This window comes from Trematomus bernacchii, unplaced genomic scaffold, assembly GCF_902827165.1.
Source record: "Trematomus bernacchii unplaced genomic scaffold, fTreBer1.1, whole genome shotgun sequence".
In the NCBI taxonomy this organism is placed as follows: domain Eukaryota; kingdom Metazoa; phylum Chordata; class Actinopteri; order Perciformes; family Nototheniidae; genus Trematomus; species Trematomus bernacchii.
In genome coordinates this window covers 24,770-47,042 of record NW_022987990.1, presented here as the reverse complement: position 1 = coordinate 47,042, position 22,273 = coordinate 24,770, and the positions used below count along the sequence as shown (strand labels likewise).

At 41.1% G+C, this 22,273-nt stretch overlaps 1 pseudogene; it reads right to left on the bottom strand.

Moving 5' to 3' along the window:
- Nucleotides 1–8: 8 nt before the first annotated feature.
- LOC117472043 lies at nt 9–15,385 on the bottom strand (annotated as a pseudogene).
- Nucleotides 15,386–22,273: the final 6,888 nt, after the last annotated feature.

Below are 22,273 nucleotides of genomic sequence, written 5' to 3'. Positions count from 1 at the left end.
CACTTATGTCTTTTGACCTGTTGACTCAAGGTGAACTTTTTGTCACAAATACTGCAGCTGAATGGTTTCTCTCCTGTGTGTATCCTCATGTGGCCCTTTAAACTTCCTCTCCGTTTAAAAGATGTATCACAGAATAAGCAACTGAATGGTTTCTCTCCTGTGTGGATTCTCATGTGGTCCTTTAAACTTCCTCTCATTGTAAAATAGTTCTTACAGACAGAGCAGCTGAATGGTTTCTCTCCTGTGTGGCTTCTCATGTGCACATTTAAATGTCCTTTCCGTGCAAATGTATTCTGACAGATTGAGCAGCTGAATGGTTTCTCTCCTGTGTGGATTTTCATGTGCTCATTTAAATGTCCTCTCTGTGTAAAAGCTTTCTTACAGACTGAGCAGATGAATGGTCTCTCTCCTGCACTACGTGTTGAATCACTGACAGAGTTTTGTTTATTTTCCTGAGAGTTTGAACCTGGTTCTCTGGTCTCCTTCCAATCAGCCCTGTCTTCAGTGTCAGGTTCAGAAGAGTCTCCAGGGTTGTCCTCAGTCTCTGGTTGTAAATGTCTCTCTGGATCTGAGTTCCTGGCTGGTTCTGGTCCTCCACAGTCCTCTCCATCAGCTTCTGTTTCCAGGTGTTCAGTTTGTCTTTGATGAAGCTGAGAGGACTGAGGTTTCTTTTCATCATCTTCACTCTTCACAGGGACAGGAGTGAATGTGGACTTGGTGATATCAGCCTCCTCCAGCCCTTGAAGCTGCTCTCCCTCCTGACTGCTCCAGAGTTCCTCCTGTTCCTCTTTAATGTGTGGGGGGGGGCTCTGGGTCCTCCTGGTCCAGACTGGAGCTCCACTCCTGCTGCTCAGGGGGAACCTCTTCTTTAACCACCACCAGCTGCTGGACGTCTGCAGGAAACAGGAAACACATATTCATCAGAATCAGAATCGGTTATATTTAAGTAGGTTTACACATACGAGGAATTTGCTTTAGTATATATGGTGCATAAAAGGACACAGAAAGAAACATCTTAGCAAAACAAAATAAAATACAAATAGGATTATGACAGCTATTTAAAACAAAACTATTTTAAAACTATTAAAACCAATTAACAATATTTAAATGTGACAAATACTATACACTTTATTTAAAGTGGAGAACTGTGCTGATTTAAAAGAGGAAGTGTGCAGAAGAGATGTGCAGCATGTGCAGGATTTACAATGTTAAAAAGAACACGGTGTTGTTGACATGACGTGCATTAATGTAATGTTATTATGGGGTGGATAAAAGTCACTGGAAGAGGAAAGACTCCACAGCAGTGACTGGGGAGTCACACAGAGTGATGGGGGCGGGTGGGGCTGCGTTCTTCCTGAAGTCCACAACCATGTGTTTGAGACCATCAGTTGTGTTGTGCAGAGGTAGGGTTAGTGCACAGTGGAAAGCCCTATTTGACTACTGTTGTAATCCATATTATGGCAAGAACCACTCAACTCAGTAAAGAGAAACGACCGTCCATCCTCACTTTAAGAAATGAAGGCCAGTCGATCTGGAAAATGTCAAGAACTTTGAATGTATCCTCAAGTTCAGTCGCAAAAACCATCAAACGCTATGACCTTGCGACCTTGCTTTCTTACAGTGCAGACGCTTTTCTGCTTGCTCTTGCCTCTGCTTACTTTTTATGCTGATTTTCCTATTTTTATTTTCTGAAAACTTCGAGCAGCAGCTCCTGGACATTAACTTATCACTGGGACAGTTATTCTTCGTAAAAAGACGGAGGGTTTCAGCCATATTTCAATATTTTTACGACGACCTCAGTCTTACAGTAGCGTGGCCGACGAATAGGGATGGGTATCGTTAAGGTTTTAACGGTACTACTACTTTTATCGATACCGCTTATCGGTCCGGTCTTTTAACGGTACTCTTATCGGTTCTTTTGGAGAGAAAAATGAGGTAAACTAACTATATGTTGTATGTCAGGGACTACGGATGGAAATTAGCTCAAAGCTAAAATCCGGCTTATTTACACTTGAAGCATTATTTGTCTAAAGTGTTCATTAATGTGCATTGTCCCTATTCAAATAAACAATTAAATTAAAAATAACAAATTGTGAACAAAACTAACATTGCTTTTTATTTAAATGAAATACATAATATTTCACATCAACAGAAACAACAACGTTTTAACAAATCATATTAAATAATCTGATGACAGAACTGTGAACAGAATGGCTGAAACTTTAACAAACTAAATAACTCAGTTCCCTCTAATCATTAACCCATGTTTGAATAATTGAGTTAGCTCCGTGTGTTGCTGCTAGCATACATAATATACCTGACGTGGAAACGTTACTCGTGGATGGGGCTACAGAGCTACTAGAGAGACAGCCGAACCCGGTGCATTCCTCCGTCTGAATGTGGTGCACTTTTGCAAGATGTTTAGACAAATTGCTCGTGTTACCGCCCTGACATGCTAAACTCTTATTGCACTTTAGGCAACGAGCGAGACGGGTAAAGTTGAACCACACCTCGGAGCACTCTCTCCGCCATCTCCTCCGTGTGTGTGTTGCTGCATGTAGCAGCTGCGTGTGTGTAAACTGCCCCGCCCCCTCGCACACAGACGGGGGAGAGAGATCTCTCGTCTGGATTGGAGAGATCGAAAATACAAAAAATGACGCATTTTGCAGTCTATATGCGTATTATAAAAGGAGTTGGCGACACTAAAACTGCAATATAATGTTTGTGTAGCAATAATACACATGACATATTTTTTACATGTCTCCAGTACCGATAAAAAGACCGATAACGTCGGAGTTTAACGGTACCACGGTCTTTAATAATTCAGCCCCGGGGCCCGTTTAATACCGGGGCTCGGTACCCATCCCTACCGACGAACAGCTAAAGCCTGGTACTGCATGTTATTTAGCTTAAGCTAGTTGGCAGCAAAATGCCTCTGTTCTCTACAGGTGACTTCCACAAACTTCTACAGAAGTTGAAAATGAAAATGCAACGGTTGGAAGTTAACGTGGAAGTGAATGGACTATGTGGGAAAGACACCACATTACCAGTGTTGCAAAAGAATGGAAAAGGGCATGCTAATTCACAGCTAGCTAGCAGCTAAAAGGATTCCAAGGAACATGAGGGCTGTGTACCGAGTAATAAATCTACAAGTGGTAGTCCTCCCTGGAACTCTCTGGGTGCAAAGCCTAAGAGTAAATCATTTCCATGGGATTTGGGAGGACGAATAACAGGCAGAGCCCAGCGCTCTGAAATCTGTGATGCGACCGGCTGGCCTGCATTGTTATCACCCAGGAAGAACGCCTCTTCAACCCCTATTCATACTAGGAAACAGCCGTGGACAGCTGCTAAAGGGAGAACTACAAACAATCCTCCTAAACCACCAAGTGTGCCAATCCAGAACAGATACGCTCCGCTGACCGAGAACCGGAGATCTCTTTCTGATGACCTGGATAACCTGTCCTCTTCACACAGCAGGGTAAGGACCAATAGCTACTCCAAAAGTAAAAGGCTAGAGCAGTGCTTCTCAAAGTGTGGTCCGTGAGTATATTGGTAAAATTTCACATTTTAAATAAATAAATACATTTAAGTTTTCCGCACTCTCGAGGAAATATCTCCGCAATGGAGCGAGCTTAAGTTTCACTGTTGATTGCAGGATATAGCCCAGCGCCACTTGTTTGTACCATTTTCAGGCGATTTCTAATCTGTTCTAGAAAAACGATGTGTTTTTGGATATTTGTGGAGTTAGGTTGTCCACGAGTGTTTTTTTTACTGGTTAAGTGGTCCTTGGTATGAAAAAGTTTGAGAAACACTGACCTAAAGAACATATCTAGGATTAAAAGACTAATGTCACAGCAGGATTTGGAAAAACTTGTCCATGCTTTTATCTTCAGTAGACTCGACTACTGTAATGGTGTCTTTACAGGTCTCACTAACACATCTATTAGAAAGCTGCAGCTAATTCAGAACGCCGCTGCTCGAGTCCTCACTAACACTAAGAAAGTGGATCACATCACTCCTGTTCTGAAGTCCTTACACTGGCTTCCTGTGTGTCTAAGATTTCAAAACACTGCTGCTGGTTTATAAATCTTTGAATGGTTTAGGCCCAAAATATATTTCTGATCTACTGCTAAACTCTGAACCATCCAGATCTCTCAGGTCTTCAGGGACTGGTCAGCTTTCTGTCCCCGGAGTCAGAACTAAACATGGAGAAGCAGCGTTCAGTTATTATGCTCCAAATATCTGGAACAAACTCCCAGAAACCTGCAGGTCCGCTGCAACTCTTACTACTTTTAAATCCAGGCTGAAGACTTCTCTTTTTGCCGCTGCTTTTAATTGAACTATTCTCATCTTAAACTGCACTGTAACTTTTATCCATGTATTTTATCTTTTAATGTTTATTTTATTATCTTTGCTTTTTAGTTGCTGTTTTTAAATGCCATTTTCTTAATGTCTTTCATTTTGTAAAGCACTTTGAATTGCCTTGTGTTGAAAGGTGCTATATAAATAAACTTGCCTTGCCTCGTCTTGCCCTGTCTGCACTGTGCAGCTCCTTCAGCGACAGGCTGCTGCACCCCCGCTGTCTCACGGAGAGATACCGCAGGTCCTTCCTTCCTGCAGCGATCAGACTATGTGCTAACTGTGCAATATATACCTGGCTGCTAAATCCTCAGAACTTTAAAAAGAAAAACGTTAATACTTTTGTATGCATGCTTCTACGTAACATTAAGCTGCCTTTGGCTCTTTTCTGTTGTAACGACGTGCATTTCCCCTCTGGAAAGTATCCTGATTGATTTGACCTGGGGGCACAACAACACGTTGTACATGATAGGCTAAGGGGCGGGACATCTCTAAGTGGTCGACCAATCACAACAGAGCCGGCCAGCTAACCATTCAGAGCAGACTGGGATCTGGTTTCAGACAGAGGGTGAAAAGAGGCATTATGACAAAAATAAAGAGTGTTTTCAACATTAAAGCATGGAGACATGTCCCAGTGAAGAGAACATACTAATACCAACCTGAAAATGAACAGAATATGTCATCCTTGTTGTCCTCAGTCTCTGGTTGTAAATGTCTCTCTGGATCTGAGTTCCTGGCTGGTTCTGGTCCTCCACAGTCCTCTCCATCAGCTTCTGTTTCCATGTGTTCAGCTGAGCTGCTGGCTGGAGGCTCTGCCTCTCTGTTCTCCTCAGTTTGATGAAGCTGTGAGGACTGACGACTAACACACTTATGGGTTTTGACGTTTTGACTCAAGGTGAACTTTTTGTCACAAATACTGCAGCTGAATGGTTTCTCTCCTGTGTGGATTCTCATGTGCCGATTTAAACGTCCTCTCCTTGCAAACTTGCTATCACAGACGGAGCAGCTGTATGGTTTCTCTCCTGTGTGGATTCTCATGTGCTCCTTTAAATGTCTTTCTTGTTTAAAAGCTTTCTTACAGACTGAGCAGATGAATGGTCTCTCTCTAGCACTACGTCTTGAATCACTGACAGGGTCTTGTTTATTTCTCTGAGAGTTTGAACCTGGTTCTCTGGTCTCCTTCCAATCAGCACTGTCTTCAGTGTCAGGTTCAGAAGAGTCTCCAGGGTTGTCCTCAGTCTCTGGTTGTAAATGTCTCTCTGGATCTGAGTTCCTGGCTGGTTCTGGTCCTCCACAGTCCTCTCCATCAGCTTCTGTTTCCAGGTGTTCAGTTTGTCTTTGATGAAGCTGAGAGGACTGAGGTTTCTCTTCATCATCTTCACTCTTCACAGGGACAGGAGTGAATGTGAACTTGATGATATCAGCCTCCTCCAGCCCTTGAAGCTGCTCTCCCTCCTGACTGCTCCAGAGTTCCTCCTGCTCCTCTTTAATGTGTGGGGGGGGCTCTGGGTCCTCCTGGTCCAGACTGGAGCTCCACTCCTGCTGCTCAGGGGGAACCTCTTCTTTAACCACCACCAGCTGCTGGACGTCTGCAGGAAACAGGAAACACATATTCATCAGAATCAGAATCGGTTATATTTAAGTAGGTTTACACATACGAGGAATTTGCTTTAGTATATATGGTGCATAAAAGGACACAGAAAGAAGCATCTTAGCAAAACAAAATAAAATACAAATAGGATTATGACAGCTATTTAAAACAAAACTATTTTAAAACTATTAAAACCAATTAACAATATTTAAATGTGACAAATACTATACACTTTATTTAAAGTGGAGAACTGTGCTGATTTAAAAGAGGAAGTGTGCAGAAGAGATGTGCAGCATGTGCAGGATTTACAATGTTAAAAAGAACACCGTGTTGTTGCCATGATGTGCATTAATGTAATGTTATTATGGGGTGGATAAAAGTCACTGGAAGAGGAAAGACTCCACAGCAGTGACTGGGGAGTCACACAGAGTGATGGGGGCGGGTGCGGCTGCGTTCTTCCTGAAGTCCACAACCATCTCACTGTCTTGAGAGCGTTGAGCTCCAGGTTTCAAGATTCAATATTCAAGGCTTTATCATCATGTGCTCAGCAGCTACAGATGTAGCACCTCATTTCAGACGCCTACCCATGTGGGTCCGTGATCGGCACGGGGTGGGCCCCTGCTGAAAGGAAAACCCCCCGCAGGACTTGATACGCCCCCTTGATAAATACATTTAATTATAATGAAACCAGCTGCAATGCATCATGGATCCACCAGGGGGAGCAGTGATTAAAAAGCTGCCACACTGGAACTACAAAACAGCTGATCGATCTACAGGAATCTGATATAGCAGATCTTTGTTAAGATCCATATGTCACGGATAGGATCATATTCTGTGCTAAATAAGAGACATGTAATCATTTACAAAACATCACCATGTTTTTATTTAACAAAATAATGTTGTTTAATCCACGTTGGCGTAAGTACAAAACCATTGCTATGTTTTTTCATCAGGAAATGCAGACCGGCTCAAACAATATAATTCAGTGATAATGAGGGTACCCATCGATTCTGTGTCACCTCACGATGTGAATCGATGTCATGGATGTAGAGAAGAGATAAATAATAAGGTTTTGTGAGTGATTTTCTGTGCAGTAATCTGTTAGCATTTTTCACTCGTTGCTAATTCAGAGGCTCAGTGTTAGCATTGTGGGTTTTCTTTTGAAAAAAAAAAAAAAATGATTAGTTTGATGCCCTCAGACACTGTTTCCTGCAAGATGTTGCAGCAGTGCCCCGGTACCGGGGTCTCTCGGGCTTAACAGGTTAAAGCAGACTTTAGTTACACCTAAGTAAAATTCAGGGAAGGTGATTGTCAAGTGCCAACAATCAGGAGAGATATTTGATAGTTGCTGCTTGAGAAGACTAAACATTTATCTGCAGATCCCTATAAAGTATATTCATTACTCGTTATTCTCTACTAATAGTTAATTAAAAACTGTATATAATGGCTATTTTGCACATCCCTTTCAAGATTTCAAGATTTTCTAAGGTTTCTAAGGTCCTCATATTAATATCTTTGTACATCCGGCACTAAACTGTTTTATTGTAGAGATCACTTACAGTATCTTCTTGATTTTTTATATTCTATATTTCTATCATTGACCTTCTACTTTCCCCCTATGAAAGTATGTACTCTTAATATTTTCATCAAATAACATTATTCAACAAAAATAACATTATTCAACAAAAATAATTCAATAACGTGCTTTAACCACTAGGCGGTGCACACAAGGTACACACAGCATACTAATAATAACTTTGTATTATTAGTGTAGGACACACATATATGCATGTATAACATCTGAATATGTGTAGTTTTATTCATGTTTTTACATAATTTTACAGGATATTGCTATATTATTTCTCATGTTTTACTTCTACACATTAATATCTGATTTGTAAAACATCACAGACAGAAAGGTATATCCGTCATTTAATGGAAAGCTATTGAAATTATGATTCCATAGATGTGTCTCCCATCACCCAAATCCCCTGACTATTCCCTCAACTCAGTATTTACATTCTTATATTCAAAGAAATTACAGCCTCGCCTACTGATTTGAATTTAACCATATATCGAGCCCGATTCTCGATTTCAAATGTGTGCTCTAAAATGATATTTATAAATGACTATTATCATTATTATAAGCAAGACAATAAATGGCAAAGATATGTAGAAAATAAACGTATTTAAGATACGTTCATAAGAAACGTAACGTGGGAGAAAATGTGTTTCTAGCTAAACGTAATTGAGAATGCAGTTTAGTTCTGTGGGAACGTCATTTTTAGGAGACAGGGTTGCAGCCACAGCTCCCCCACCCTGATCTCTCTTCTCCAGCAGTAAAGTTAACTGTAGGTTTATGCAGTGATCTGTCTCTTCCTCTCTGAAATATGAACGTTAGTTTTTACTGAAATGATCAAATAAAGTCAACATTTGCTGGCGCATCATAAATAAATATCAAGATTGATGCAAAACAAGGGACATTTGACCTTTTTAGAGAGGTTTAGCAAAGAAAACTCCACCTCTGGGGTCATTTGGGTGGAAATGGGCGTTGTTGCCGTTTCTCTGGAACCCATTGGTCGATTTTGATGATTGACATCTCTTGTTAACCGTTAGAGCCAATAGAATCGAAGGGGAATTTTCACATACACACCAACATTACCATTGTGAAGTGGGGGATACGCGCATGCAGTTTGCCTAAAGCGAAACCTGTCTCAAGCTCTGAAATCTGAAAACTTAAAAGTAGGTTTATTGCTGATGGATTATCAGAAATCATTTCAAATTGACACAGACTTGGATTGGATTAACCTTCAGCAGCGTTTTTATCGTTTTAATGCCATTGAAGACAACTTTTGATCAGACAACGACGAAGGTAAGACATAACGCCGTGTTTGCTACCTAGCGCCACGTGTTGTGATGTCTGTTTTTGTTTATAATGTCGCGACTTCTTATCATGGAGTGATGATCTAGATACCTCTATTGTTAATCCCTGTGATGTTTCTTCTATTGTGCCATCGACTACTCTCTGTGATAAGTTTCTTAATTTTTTTATGGAAAAAGTATCTGCTCTTAGTGCCCACACTAGTGCTACCCCAGATCCTGCTCCTTTTCTGTGCCCTGCTGTCCTCGACCACTTTGAGCTTGTATCCCTCTCTTCTCTCTCGGATGTAGTCAAGCACCTGCGGCCGACAAACTGCACCTCAGACAGCATTCCCTCTCGCCTTCTCAAAGAAGTTTTAGATTCAGTTGGAGCAAGTATTTTATTACTTATAAACACCTCTCTTAGCTCAGAATGTGTCCCAGCTGCCTTCAAACATGCCGTGGTCAAGCCACTACTTAAAAAGAAAAATCTCGACCCCTCCATTCTCGCAAATCTTAGGCCCATCTCCCAGCTACCTTTTTTATCAAAAGCCCTGGAGCGAGTAGTCTACGCCCAGCTGCAGTCTTTTTTAACCATGCATGGCATCCATGAAAAGTTTCAGTCTGGCTTCAAACCCATGCACAGTACTGAAACAGCCCTTTTAAGAGTTTTTAATTATCTGCTCCTAGCCGCCGACTCAGGTAGCCCAGCTGTCCTGGTGCTGTGAGACCTGACAGCTGCCTTTGACACTGTGGACCATAGCATCCTGTTGTCACGGCTTGAACAGTCCGCTGGCATCACAGGCTCTGCCCTTGCATGGTTCAAGTCCTACCTGACAGACCTTAGCTTCTCAGTGCAGCTAGGTGCCTTCTCCTCTGCCAAAGCCCCTCTTACCTGTGGGGTTCCCCAAGGCTCTATTCTGGGCCCCATCCTCTTTTTACTGTACATACTGCCCCTAGGGTCAATCCTCACAAAACACAATATTGCCTTCCACTGCTACGCCGACGATGTACAGATCTATCTGCCTCTCAAAGCAAATGTCAAACACTCACTACAGCAGTTGATGGACTGCTTAACAGAGATAAAATCCTGGCTGAGCAAAAACTTTCTCAACCTCAACGAGCAAGACTGAGGTCATCTTTTTTGGACCCCAACCTCCAGCCTCTCCGGTTGATATTCTGGGCTCTCTCAATAAAAACATCCTCCCCTCTGTCATGAACCTTGGAGTGACCTTCACTAGCACTTTTAAATTCGACAAGCAGGTCAGCACCGTAGTCAAATCCTGCTTTTTTTTTTAAATAAGACTATTGGCCAAAACCAAGTCGTATTTATCTTTTAAAGACTTAGAAAGGGTTATTAACGCCTTTGTAACCTCGAGACTGGACTATTGCAATGCTCTGTATGTGGGTATGGACCAGGCCTCTATTAAACGCCTGCAGCTAGTCCAAAACGCAGCTGCACATTTGCTGACTGGCCACAAAAAGCGCGACCACATCACCCCTATTCTGGCCTCACTACACTGGCTTCCAATTCGGTTCCGAATTGATTTTAAAATCCTTTTATTTGTTTTTAAAGCACTAAATGGGCTGGCTCCGGCCTATATAGCTGAACTCCTCCAGCGCTACACCCCAGCCAGAGCTTTAAGGTCTGCTGACCAGCTGCTGCTGGTAGTGCCCAAGACCAGGCTCAAAACCCGAGGGCACCGAGCCTTCGCAGCAGCTGGCCCTAGGCTCTGGAACACTCTGCCCCTCCATGTGAGGTCGGCCCAGACCCTAGGGGTTTTTAAATCTACTCTTAAGACACACTTCTTCTCTCTGGCCTTCTAGTTAGAGCGGAGCACGACTCCTGACTTTTCCCTGTGTTTTTTATATATCTGTTGTAATTTATTGTCTTTTATTGTGATTGTAGTAATGTGTTTTTATTACATGTACAGCACTTTGGCTCGACCAAAAATCGCTTTTAAATGTGCTTTATAAATAAAACTTGATTTGATTTTGATTTAGCTTTGTGGTTTTTTTGCAAAAAAAAAAAAAAAAGATCAGTTAGCTGAGTTTCTTCCCGTTACATGGATATGAAACATTCATAGTTTATTAAATATTAAGAAGCCCTCAGACGCTGTTTCCTGCAGATGATGCGTTTTTCCCCCTGGTGGCGGGGGATGGGGTTTAACAGATTAAATGTGATCGGAATGTGTGGAGAAAGTCTCCCAAGGGGGATGGGAGACTTCTGACTTTTGTCACATTCCGATGGACTATCGGAATTACATGCAGGGCAGAATCGCCGGTCTGAAAGGGTCTCTGGAAATATCAAACATTTAATTAAAGTTTTAAAAATAGTGACAGGTTAAAATCCGAGGTGGAAGAAGTATTACGATTATTTACCTAGGTAAAAAGACGTGTTAGAAGCAAATGTCCTGCATTCAAAATTGTCAATAGCCCAAGTGAAAATCATATCATATCATCTGAAAGTAAAATGAATCATTATGTTATTAGTATTAAATACATAGAATTTGTACAACTTATATTTAGAAATACTCCGTTGTAATTTTGATGCATAAATGTATTCATCCATTCAATGTGGCATCTGCTATAATCGGGTTAATGTATGATATTACTTAATAATACAATACATTACTGTATAATACGTGATAATGTACGAGTTGATTTACTTCGATCTACTGTACTGTGTACACCACAACAATATTACAAAAAATATACTGCATATTAAAGCAAACTATTGTAAAGGTAAAAGTATGAGCATAAAAAATAAAGAAGTGTAAACATTTACATTATTATGATTATTTAATATATAAAGACTATATATTATTGAATTATAATTAAGATAATAAGATTAGATATACTTTATTTGATCTAAAATATTGATGTTTTTTTTGTTATAGTAGCCCGTGAAAACCATAACAAATAAGTGATTAAATGCTACAGTATTCAGCAAACACAACTGCAGAGCTGCAAACATTGCAAACAGACTAAGGTCTACAACACCCAGTTGTCTTTGTGTATTTGTGAATGAAGTGCCATCTCATGGTTAAATCCTGTAATTGAACAAATGGGGAAATTTGGCAACGCCCTCTTAGCAATTTTGCAACGCCCCCAGCCACTGGGACCCGCTGGGTTTTCGGTTGGAATCCGCTGGGTGGAGTCCTATCTGGAGCGCTACATCTGTACAGTGTTGATATGGTAATGAAAACTGAAGTCCCAGGCTCCTCCAACAGTGCAACATGAATATATATAGGACATAAACAAATAAAACAGATGAAACGTTAAAAAAAAAAAGAATGTTTTGAGATGTGCAAGTAAATACAAATGAAATAGAAAATAGTGCAAGAAGAGTCTATATACAAGTAAATAGAATATGATATATAGATAAATAATTTGCAAGATGCAAACCAGGCAGCAAACTCTGGGGCAGAGCCGTGAAGCCCAAAAGGAAGTGCCACAAACTGCAGTTCATCTATTGGCCAATAGGGGATGGATGCAAAAAGGAGCAATTTCCATAAACCCCCATGTCCAAATGCCCAACTTTACAGCAGAAATAAACATGTTGCTAGCCTGGATCCAGAAAAACCTATTCTGGATATAGTTAGATTCCACCTTCAAGACAATAGTTCGGGGAGTGCATTTTTTTTTAACTCACCCCTTTAATTACAGTACCAGTCAAAAGTTTGGACACACCTATTAATTCAATGGTTTGTGTTTATTTAAAATGTGTTCTACTTTGTAGATTCATACTGAAGACATCATAACTATGAAAGAACACATATGGAATTATCTAGCTAACAAAAAAATCCAGAATATGATTATTATTTCAGATTCTTCAAAGTATCCCCGTTTTGCCTTGATGACAGCTTTGCACACTCTGGGCTTCTCTCAGTCACCTTCATGAGGGCGTCACCTGGAATAGTTTTCAATTAATTGTCAAGAGTCAATTTGTGGAATTACTTGCCTTCTTAATGTGTTTGAGACCATCCGTTGTGTTGTGCAGAGGTAGGGTTAGTGCACAGTGGAAAGCCCTATTTGACTACTTTTGTCATCCATATTATGGCAAGAACCACTCAACTCAGTAAAGAGAAAGGAACGTCCATCATCACTTTGAGAAATGAAGGCCAGTCGATCTGGAAAATGTCAAGAACTTTGAATGTAACCTCAAGTTCAGTCGCAAAAACCATCAAACGCTATGACCTTGTGACCTTGCTTTCTTACAGTGCAGACGCTTTTCTGCTTGCTCTTGCCTCTGCTTAGTTTTTATGCTGATTTTCCTATTCTTATTCTCTGAAAACTTCGAGCAGCAGCTCCTGGACATTAACTTATCACTGGGACAGTTATTCTTCGTAAATAGACGGAGGGTTTCAGCCATATTTCAATATTTTTACGACGACCTCAGTCTTACAGTAGCGTGGCCTAGGAACAGGTAAAGCCTGGTACTGCATGCTATTTAGCTTAAGCTAGTTGGCAGCAAAATGCCTCCGTTCTCTACAGGTGACTTCCACAAACTTCTACAGAAGATGGCCGTGTTGGAAATGAAAATGCAACGGTTGGAAGTTAACGTGGAAGTGAATGGACTATGTGGGAAAGACACCACATTACCAGTGTTGCAAAAGAATGGAAAAGGGCATGCTAATTCAAAGCTAGTTAGCAGCTACAAGGATTCCAAGGAACAGGAGGGCTGTGTACCGGGTAATAAATCTACAAGTGGTAGTCCTCCCTGGAAATGTCTGGGTGCAAGGCCTAAGAGTAAATCATTTCCATGGGATTTGGGAGGACAAATAACAGGCAGAGCCCAGCGCTCTGAAATCTGTGATGTGACCGGCTGGCCTGCATTGTTATCACCCAGGAAGAACGCCTCTTCAACCGGGGCACTGCTAGACTGTAGCTTCACTCTAATGCAAAATTACATGCGCAAAGCCCCCACCTTTTTGTTTCACAATGAGTGTGTGTGGGGGACTCTCCCTTCGATTCTATTGGCTCGAACGGTCAGAAAGAGGTGTCAACCATCAAAATCGACCAAAGGGTTACAGAGATATGAAAAAAAAAACAGTTCCACCCAAATCACCTCAGATGTGGAGTGTTTTTGGCTAAATCTCTCTTAAAAAGGTCAAATGTCACTTGTTTTGCATCAATCTTGATACAGGGTACTTATTATATGTTGTACTTTGGATTCCTAAAGCTTTTAGTCTACCTTACCATCATCCAAGGGTAGTTTTCACTATAAGTAAAAAAGAATTTTTGGACGGACACTATAATTTACAGTTTTTTACTATGTAAAATCTGAATTTTCTTTAAAATAAAAAACATCGATATTGATTCTGACTTTTCTACATCCAACTCACAGGTTTATCATTACTTTGAGAAAAAAGATTATTAATTTAACCCTCTTAGAAGGGAAGATATGGTCATTTGTTCTGGGAATGTCATTTTCGAGCCTGAGACAGGAAAAACAGGCTCAGGGCTTAACAGGTTAATGTCTTTCATTTTTGTAAAGCACTTTGAATTGCCTTGTGTTGAAAGGTGCTATATAAATGCACTTGCCTTGCATATGATGAAACTGGCTCTCATGAGGACCCCCCCGGGAAAGGAAGACCAAGAGTGCATTCACTCTAAAAAAAGTGCACATTTTACACATGTGCCATAAGATGCTTGTAAGGTGGTGATTAAGGCCATGTATTTACTATGTGGGCCACAATAATATGTGAGAAATTGTTGTTTTCTTGGACCTTGATGTGAAGTTAAGATTTTTGATAAGCTTTGGGTATTGCAATTTCACACGTGTACAAAAGTAGCTTAATTCAAATGATGAGTGCTATGTGAATACATTTAAGCGATGCGATGCAAGTAGCTCTTGGCCACTTTAATTTTTTCAAAGGGTCAAGAAGAACATCCACGGGGAAAAAGGTGGATGTTATGAGATTTAAGACCAATACAGGACATTCACTAAGACGCTACACTTTTATTGTGAAAACAAAGACCTGCACACTGAACAGTTTTGTAGTCTAACAGGACCATCATTTGTTTGTGACGCTGCACCTCAGAGAAGGTCTGATTATTGCCCATAATAAAGAGATGGTTAATAAAGAGGGAACAGACCTGCTCTGTGGATCTGAAGCTGAGGCTGTAAAACAGCGTCCAGTAGTTTCCGGTGTCTCTCGTTCTCTTGTTTTGAACGAGACAGTTCCTCCTCGTACTCTGCTATCGTTCTTTCAAACAGAACAAAGATGTCTTCAGCAGCCGCAGTGAGTCGCTGCTTCCACCAAACGAGAGCAGCAGCAAACACTCATGTTTACTAAATCATCCACCACTTTCCTGGTTAGACACACCGTTTTCTCCGTGTGCTTCAGTCTCTGTTAAACACCCGTTTCTCCGTGTGCTTTCAGTCCTCTGTTAGACCCACCCGTTTCTTCCGTGTGCTTCAGTCTCTGTGACAACCACACCGTTTCTCCGTGTGCTTCAAGTCCTCTGTTCACACACACCGTTTGCTCCGTTTGCTTCAGGTCTCTGTTTAAACAACACCGTTCTCCGTGGTGGCTTCAGTCTCTGTTAAAACACACACCGTGTCTCCATGTGCGTCAGTCTCTGTTAAACGCAAACCGTTCTCCGTGTGCTTCAGTCTCTGTTAAACACACTGTTTCTCCGTGTGCTTCAGTCTCTGTTAAACACACCGTTTCTCCGTGTGCTTCAGTCTCTGTTAAACACACCGTTTCTCCGTGTGCTTTAGTCTCTGTTAAACACACTGTTTCTCCGTGTGCTTCAGTCTCTGTTAAACACACCGTTTCTCTGTGTGCTTCAGTCTCTGTTAAACACACTGTTTCTCTCTGAAGCTTCCTGAGCTGCTGTTCAGCTGGACGGCAGGAAGCAGAGGTTTGGGAGGATGATGTCCCTAATGCTGTTTAGATTTCTCCAGCACCACGGGGGGTCCTGTGTGGATGGCAGCTCCTTCCTCAGCAGATCCAGTTCTCCAGAATTGTCCTAATAAAAGAGAAACAAGCGAAAAATAACAACATTAATTAATCTTATTAACAAAAGATGATTGAAAAATAATGACCATCCCTAAAGGATTATTTAAAATTCCGTACTGTTTTGGTTTTAAAAATGTCTATATCTATACAAAACATGTCTCTGAAGTGTTTGCTCAAAATATCAAACAGACCACCCTTTGTAGCCATGCCTCATACATTAGTTACACTGTAAACATTTTTTTATGTTTAACAGTTTTTTTTTTATTTTTTTTTTTTTTTAAATTGTATTTCATAATTACAGGAAATCATATTAAAATTACAAGAATAAACGGTTTTTTGAAATGTGTCATTGATATGATGATCTCCGCGCTACAGGTGCTCCGTGCGTGCATACAGTGACATGTAATATCCAAGGATTAGAGACGGTTGGATGCTGCTGTTTTGCACATTGCAATATATTTATTTTCACTATGTTATTTATTTATGATTATCTTTAGGCTCAGCAAAGATTTGATGTCAGCTGTTGCTGTCTTTTTTTCTTTAGTTAAGAGCCCTGCTGTTTTGTTAGGGCTTTTTCTTGAAATACACTTTTAAAATGTCGATACAGTAGCTGTCCTACAATCATTTATATTAAAAATGTAATTTTTACTTTTGAATACTTCAGTACAAAGGATGTATTGAATAATTTAAGTGATATATGTGTACACATATAAATCATTAAGTTGAGTTAATAACTGGAAGAGGCGGACTGACGTCAGTAAAGTGTTCAAATCTGGATCAGTCTGTATCATATCCGTTGCAGCCCCTTTTTTAGAGATTTGGGTATGGACGAAAATAGAGAGGGTTGTGTTTTCTGACACTTGGTGAGTTCCCTGGAACACCGGGGACACATATTCATGTAGAAAAGACGTACAAAAGTGCATTTTGCATGATAGGTAGTGATGTTACGTATTGCGCCGAGGCTTCGGAGCGTGTGTCGAGTAATCCCCGAAGCTTTTTGTGAAGCTTGCATCGAGGCTTGTATCGTTTTGGGCCAGTGACGTCACCGATGACAAACGAAGCCTCGCTGCCTGTCGATACCACGTGACTGCTTCAGGAAGCGATTCAGATCGGTTGAACCACAACGCTCATATTACCCATGGATGTATAATAAGAACCATATTACCCCTCCTGTACCCGGGCCCGGTGACACGATGGAATTAAGAGAGCTCAGACCCTCACTCATATAGAGGTCAGAACATGTCATAAGTATAAATAGATACAAGCATAAATAAATGTAGGAATAAAAACATGAATAAATAAATGAATAAATACAGGAATAAATATGGTGCAGTGTTTTCAGATGGATTCAGTGTGTGGGCTGTGGCTCAGCTGGAAAGCAGTTGACTCACAACCGCAGGGTCCCTGGTTCAACGCCTGGTCAATAAGTATTATTTGTTTGTTTATAAAAGCTACAGCTAAATGAGATAATGTAGTTAATAAATGTATTCTTTGATACGGTTTAGCCTTTCTCAGGCTACAACATGGTTAAGTTTACGAACATTATTAAGGAATACAAATCCCTCTTTGTTTGTTTACCAGCCTCCTTAGGCTTTTCAATCACAATCATTAAACTGGAATAAAAACAATATTGTTAACATGAAAATATGATTTAATGTTCGTTGTTTAGAGTTATTCTAAGGCTTTACTCATTGGGAACTCGGTATGAGATACAGCACACTATTCAGATGTTAAATCTGCCTGTTTTACACACTTTGACCAACAGGGGGGTTTGTGTTCAAATGAAGCCCATGATGAACCCTTTTGCGAACCAATTGGCTGGAAAGCTTCAAAGCTTCATAAGGCTTCATCTCGCCATCACTAATGATAGGTCCCCTTTAAAATTAGTTAAACCCGATACTCACATTGATCAGTTACTCCTCACGTGCTGCTTTCTGAGACCGAACCGACATTTTATTTGTGTCCTCGTCACTGGCGCGCATTGCATCCTGGGATACGGTGGGCTACGAGGAAGAGGACTCTTCGGGAAAAGAAGAAGGCCGCATTCCTACCCGCCCCTCCCCCCTCTCTTCTGTCTGTCCGCAGAATCAGAAGTCCTTTATTGGTCCCACAGAGGGACATTAACATGGGTACAGCAACAGTGGAGATAGATGCTGCTCCCAGACCGTAGTGGAGGAATACAGGGGAGGACTCTCTGCAGTCTTCCCGGACTGAAGCACCAGGCTTCGGCTTCAATAACCCACTCTGAAATGAGGCAGACAGGCAGGCTGTTCCTTGGGAGGCCGCTGTGTTTCCTCAGGACTTTGTTATACAGCTAACTGGAGACAGACTGATCACTGCTGCTACTCCCGCTCTCTTCCGGACACACACTACGCTCGCTCACTCTCGCTCGCTCTACACATGCACGCGCCACATGCACGCGCCACACCTCCCTCTCTCTCTTAAAGGGATAGGCGACCCCACTCTGCATCACCCTGCTATTATAAGAGAGAGAGAGAGAGAGAGAGAGAGAGAGAGAGAGAGAGAGAGAGAGAGAGAGAGAGAGAGAGAGAGAGAGAGAGAGAGAGAGATAGCAGGGTTTCCGTGAGCCTGTAATTACCGGTTTTTAAAAACCAAAAATAATATTCACTCTTAATAGTTTGATCGGTGATCTCTATAAAGGCCGCTCAGGAGAGCTGGATCTGATCGATATGGACATAAACGCATCTTTACAACTGTTGATGTGCTGTTTGTTTGTAATGGTGGTGCATGTTGTTCTCTCTTCTGAGGCTGAACATATGAATACATTCTGGAAAACTTTAAGAAAGAGACAGGAGCTTCTGAGATCCACGTGTTTTAGAAATGGACATTTTAAAAAAACCTCAAATAGACAGTTTGTGTATCTTTGAGTATTTTTTTAAAAGCATCGTGAGGAACAAAGTGAGGGTTGGTGTGTGACTGTTAAACTACAGTGTGTGCATGGACGCGGGAAGGAGGGGGGGGGCTGAGGGGGCTGCAGCACCCCCATCTGCGAGGCTACACTAGCACCCGCAACCCCCCCGCGCCGCACCTCCAACTCTGACTGACTTCCCGTGTCCCTGTGTGTGTGTGTGTGTGTGTGTGTGTGTGTGTGCGCGTGTGTGTGTGTGTGTGTGTGTGTGTGATTCCAGGTAAAACATTTCATTGAGGTTATAATAATAATAATAATAATAATAATAATAATAATAATTGATGGATTAATGAAATTATGGTATTTGAGCTAACTATTCTATAAACTTTCTCATCTGAAGTTTTTTATTTATTTTAATTTTTGGTAACACTTAAGGTACACAAATTAACCATCAACTAGTTGTTAATTAACATGCATATTAGCAGTATATTGGCTCTTTATTAGTCATTATAAAACACTTATTAATGCCTTATTCTACAAGTAATAAGCCATTAGTTGAGAGTTTTTCCTCAATAACCCTCTAATTAGTGCTGATTTATTGCAAGTAGGAAGTTGTTGAACATGAGTTTTGGTCTTAATATGCTCTGTATAACAGATATGGGCCTAATAAGGCAGTAGTACCACAAGAATAGTAATTCTCCCATAATAACACTTAGCAAATATTATCTATTCTTATGTAACAAGACATGAAACTATAACATTACATTTCATTTAGCTGACGCTTTTGTCCAAAGCGACTTACAATGACTAATTACAGGGACATTCTCCCTGGAGTAACTGAGGGCTAAGTGCCTTACTCAAGGGCACACTAGTGGTGGTGTTCCAGGCGGGATTTGAACTCACAACCTTCCGATCTTCAGCCCACCCCACTATCCATTAGACCACCACTACCCCTATAAGTGTTAATTGTGTCTAAATAACAAAGAATTAGGTATTTATATCTAAGAACATGTTCCCTATTTTAAAGTGAAGTCTTGTTCATAACCAATAAGCTAGTAGTTTGACTCTAATTGACCTGAACAGGTTCCCTATTCTCAAGTTACCTCCTCTTCACACTGTGTAAATACATGATAGCACACACCTACTGAAATTAACCTCAACAGTACATGAACAAAGTAGGCACACGTTGACATATCTGTTTTATTAATGAACCACTAAAGAGAGGTTCAGACACATACATATGCAGCGTGTACCTTTTAATAAAAAAAGATTTTTTAATAGAGTTTATGTATTTGTGATCATACTGTGTGACCTGCTTGTATGTACTTACACAATAGGTATACTGTTCTCTCTGTGTTGTACTGACGCATTTTGTCATTGTGTTTAAAGTGTAGTAAAGTTACTAATCCTTACAGTGCAAGTGCAAGGCTTACACTTACAGTCATTGCTTTCTGACGGACTTGACCCTTTTACTCTTCAGGTTGCATAGGGGAAATTAGTAGCAGTCTACTGCCTTGCTATTCAGTTCACTTTCTCCTACTTCCTGTACCCGGTTTCCTGTCTAACCTTCGGTACAAATTATACAAAAATATAAATGTGCAAATATGAACATTCAGGTCAATATCACCTTGCTTTTGGTAGCTGAACTGTCAATACCCCAAACATATTCTTAGATGTACCTAAATTTCATTTTGAGTTATTTAGACACAATTAACATCATGTAGAATAAGGCATTAATGAGTATTTTATAATGACTAATAAAGAGCAAATATACTGCATGTTAATTAACAACTAGTTGATGGTTAATTTGTGTACCTTAATATAAAGTGTTACCTACTTTTTTTCTACATTGTAGATTTATACTGAAGACGTCAAAACTATAAAAGAACACATGGAATTATCTAGTAAATAAAAAAGTGTAAAAAATCCAGAATATGATTTATATTTAGCTGGCTACTGCAGAATGCTGTGGTAGCCATGCTGGTTAAGTGTGCCTTGAATTCGGAATAAATCACCAACAGTGTCACCAGCACCATGTATTGATCCTCTGAGCAGAGGTAACTCTTGCTCTTCCTCTCCCGGGGGGGTCCCCATGAGAGCCAGTTCCATCATAGCGTTCGATGGTTTTTGCGACTGCATTTGAGGATACATTCAGAGTTCTTGAAATGTTCCGGATCGACTGGCCTTCATTTCTTAAAGTGATGATGGACGGTCGCTTCTCTTTACTGAGTTGAGTGGTTCTTGCCATAATATGGATTACAACAGTAGTCAAATAGGGCTTTCCACTGTGCACTAACCCTACCTCTGCACAACACAACGGATGGTCTCAAACACATTAAAAGTCATTGCACAAATGGACTCTTGACGAGGCACACGTGTTAATTGAAACCATTCCAGGTGACGCCCTCATGTAGCTGACTGAGAGAAGCCCAGAGTGAGCAAAGCTGTCTTCAAGGCAAGGGGGCTACTTTGAAGAATCTAAAATATAAATCATATTCTGGATTTTTTTAACACTTTTTTGTTAGCTAGATAATTCCATATGTGTTCTTTCATAGTTTTGATGTCTTCAGTATTAATCTACAAAGTAGAACAACATTTAAATAAACAAAAACCATTGAATGGCTCAGTGGATAGAGTGCTGGACTTTGAATCAGGGGGTAGCAAGTTTGAGTCCCACTGCAGTCAGCATGTCGTTGTGTCCCTGAGACACTTCACCCCAAATTGCTCCTGTGGGGATTGTCCACAGTACTGAATGTATGTTAGTCGCTTTGGATAAAAGCGTCTAACAAATGACACTCTGCACCAACACAAACAAGCAGGCTGCACAGCAGATGGGAAAGGGGAAAACATACAAATGGACTGACTTGACTGTTGAGGGTTTTTATAAATACATGGGGCTGCTTCTATACATGGCCCTGCTGAAACTGGACAATGTATTGGACTACTGGAGGCAGGATCATTTTCTGTCAGTGCCTCTACCAGCACAGGTCATGTCACGTGACAGATACAGGACAATATCCTGGAACTTGCGACCCTGATGAGGATGTCATGAACGACAGCAAAAAGGGCATACCCGACCATGACCGACTGTTCCGATTGAGACCCCTCATGGACACCATCAAGACTGCGTGTAAGGCCTTTTACCATCCCCATAAATACCTGGCTGTGGATGAGAGGATGGTTGCCTCCAAGGCTAAGACTGGAATGACCCAGTACATGAAGGCCAAACCAACCAAGTGGGGATTCAAGCTGTTCGTCATAGCTGATTCGAGGAATGGCTTCACAATAGACTTTTCTGTTTACACTGGTAAAAGTGACATCCTCTCCGGACATGGCCTGTCGTATGATGTGGTAATGTCTCTGGTGCAGGCAGGTTACCTCGGAACAGGTTACCATATTTGCATGGATAATTTTTACACCAGCCCGAAGCTGTTCAAGGCTCCCCATGCCCTAAAGTTCGCTGCCTGTGGGACCTACAGAGAGAACCGCAAGGACTGCCCAAGGCCACAAACTAACGCCCTGACAAAAAAAATCCCAAAGAGGCTCCATAAGATGGATCAGGGAGGGCCCACTGGTATTTGTCAAGTGGATGGACACCAGGGAAGTAGCTGTCTGCTCCACCAT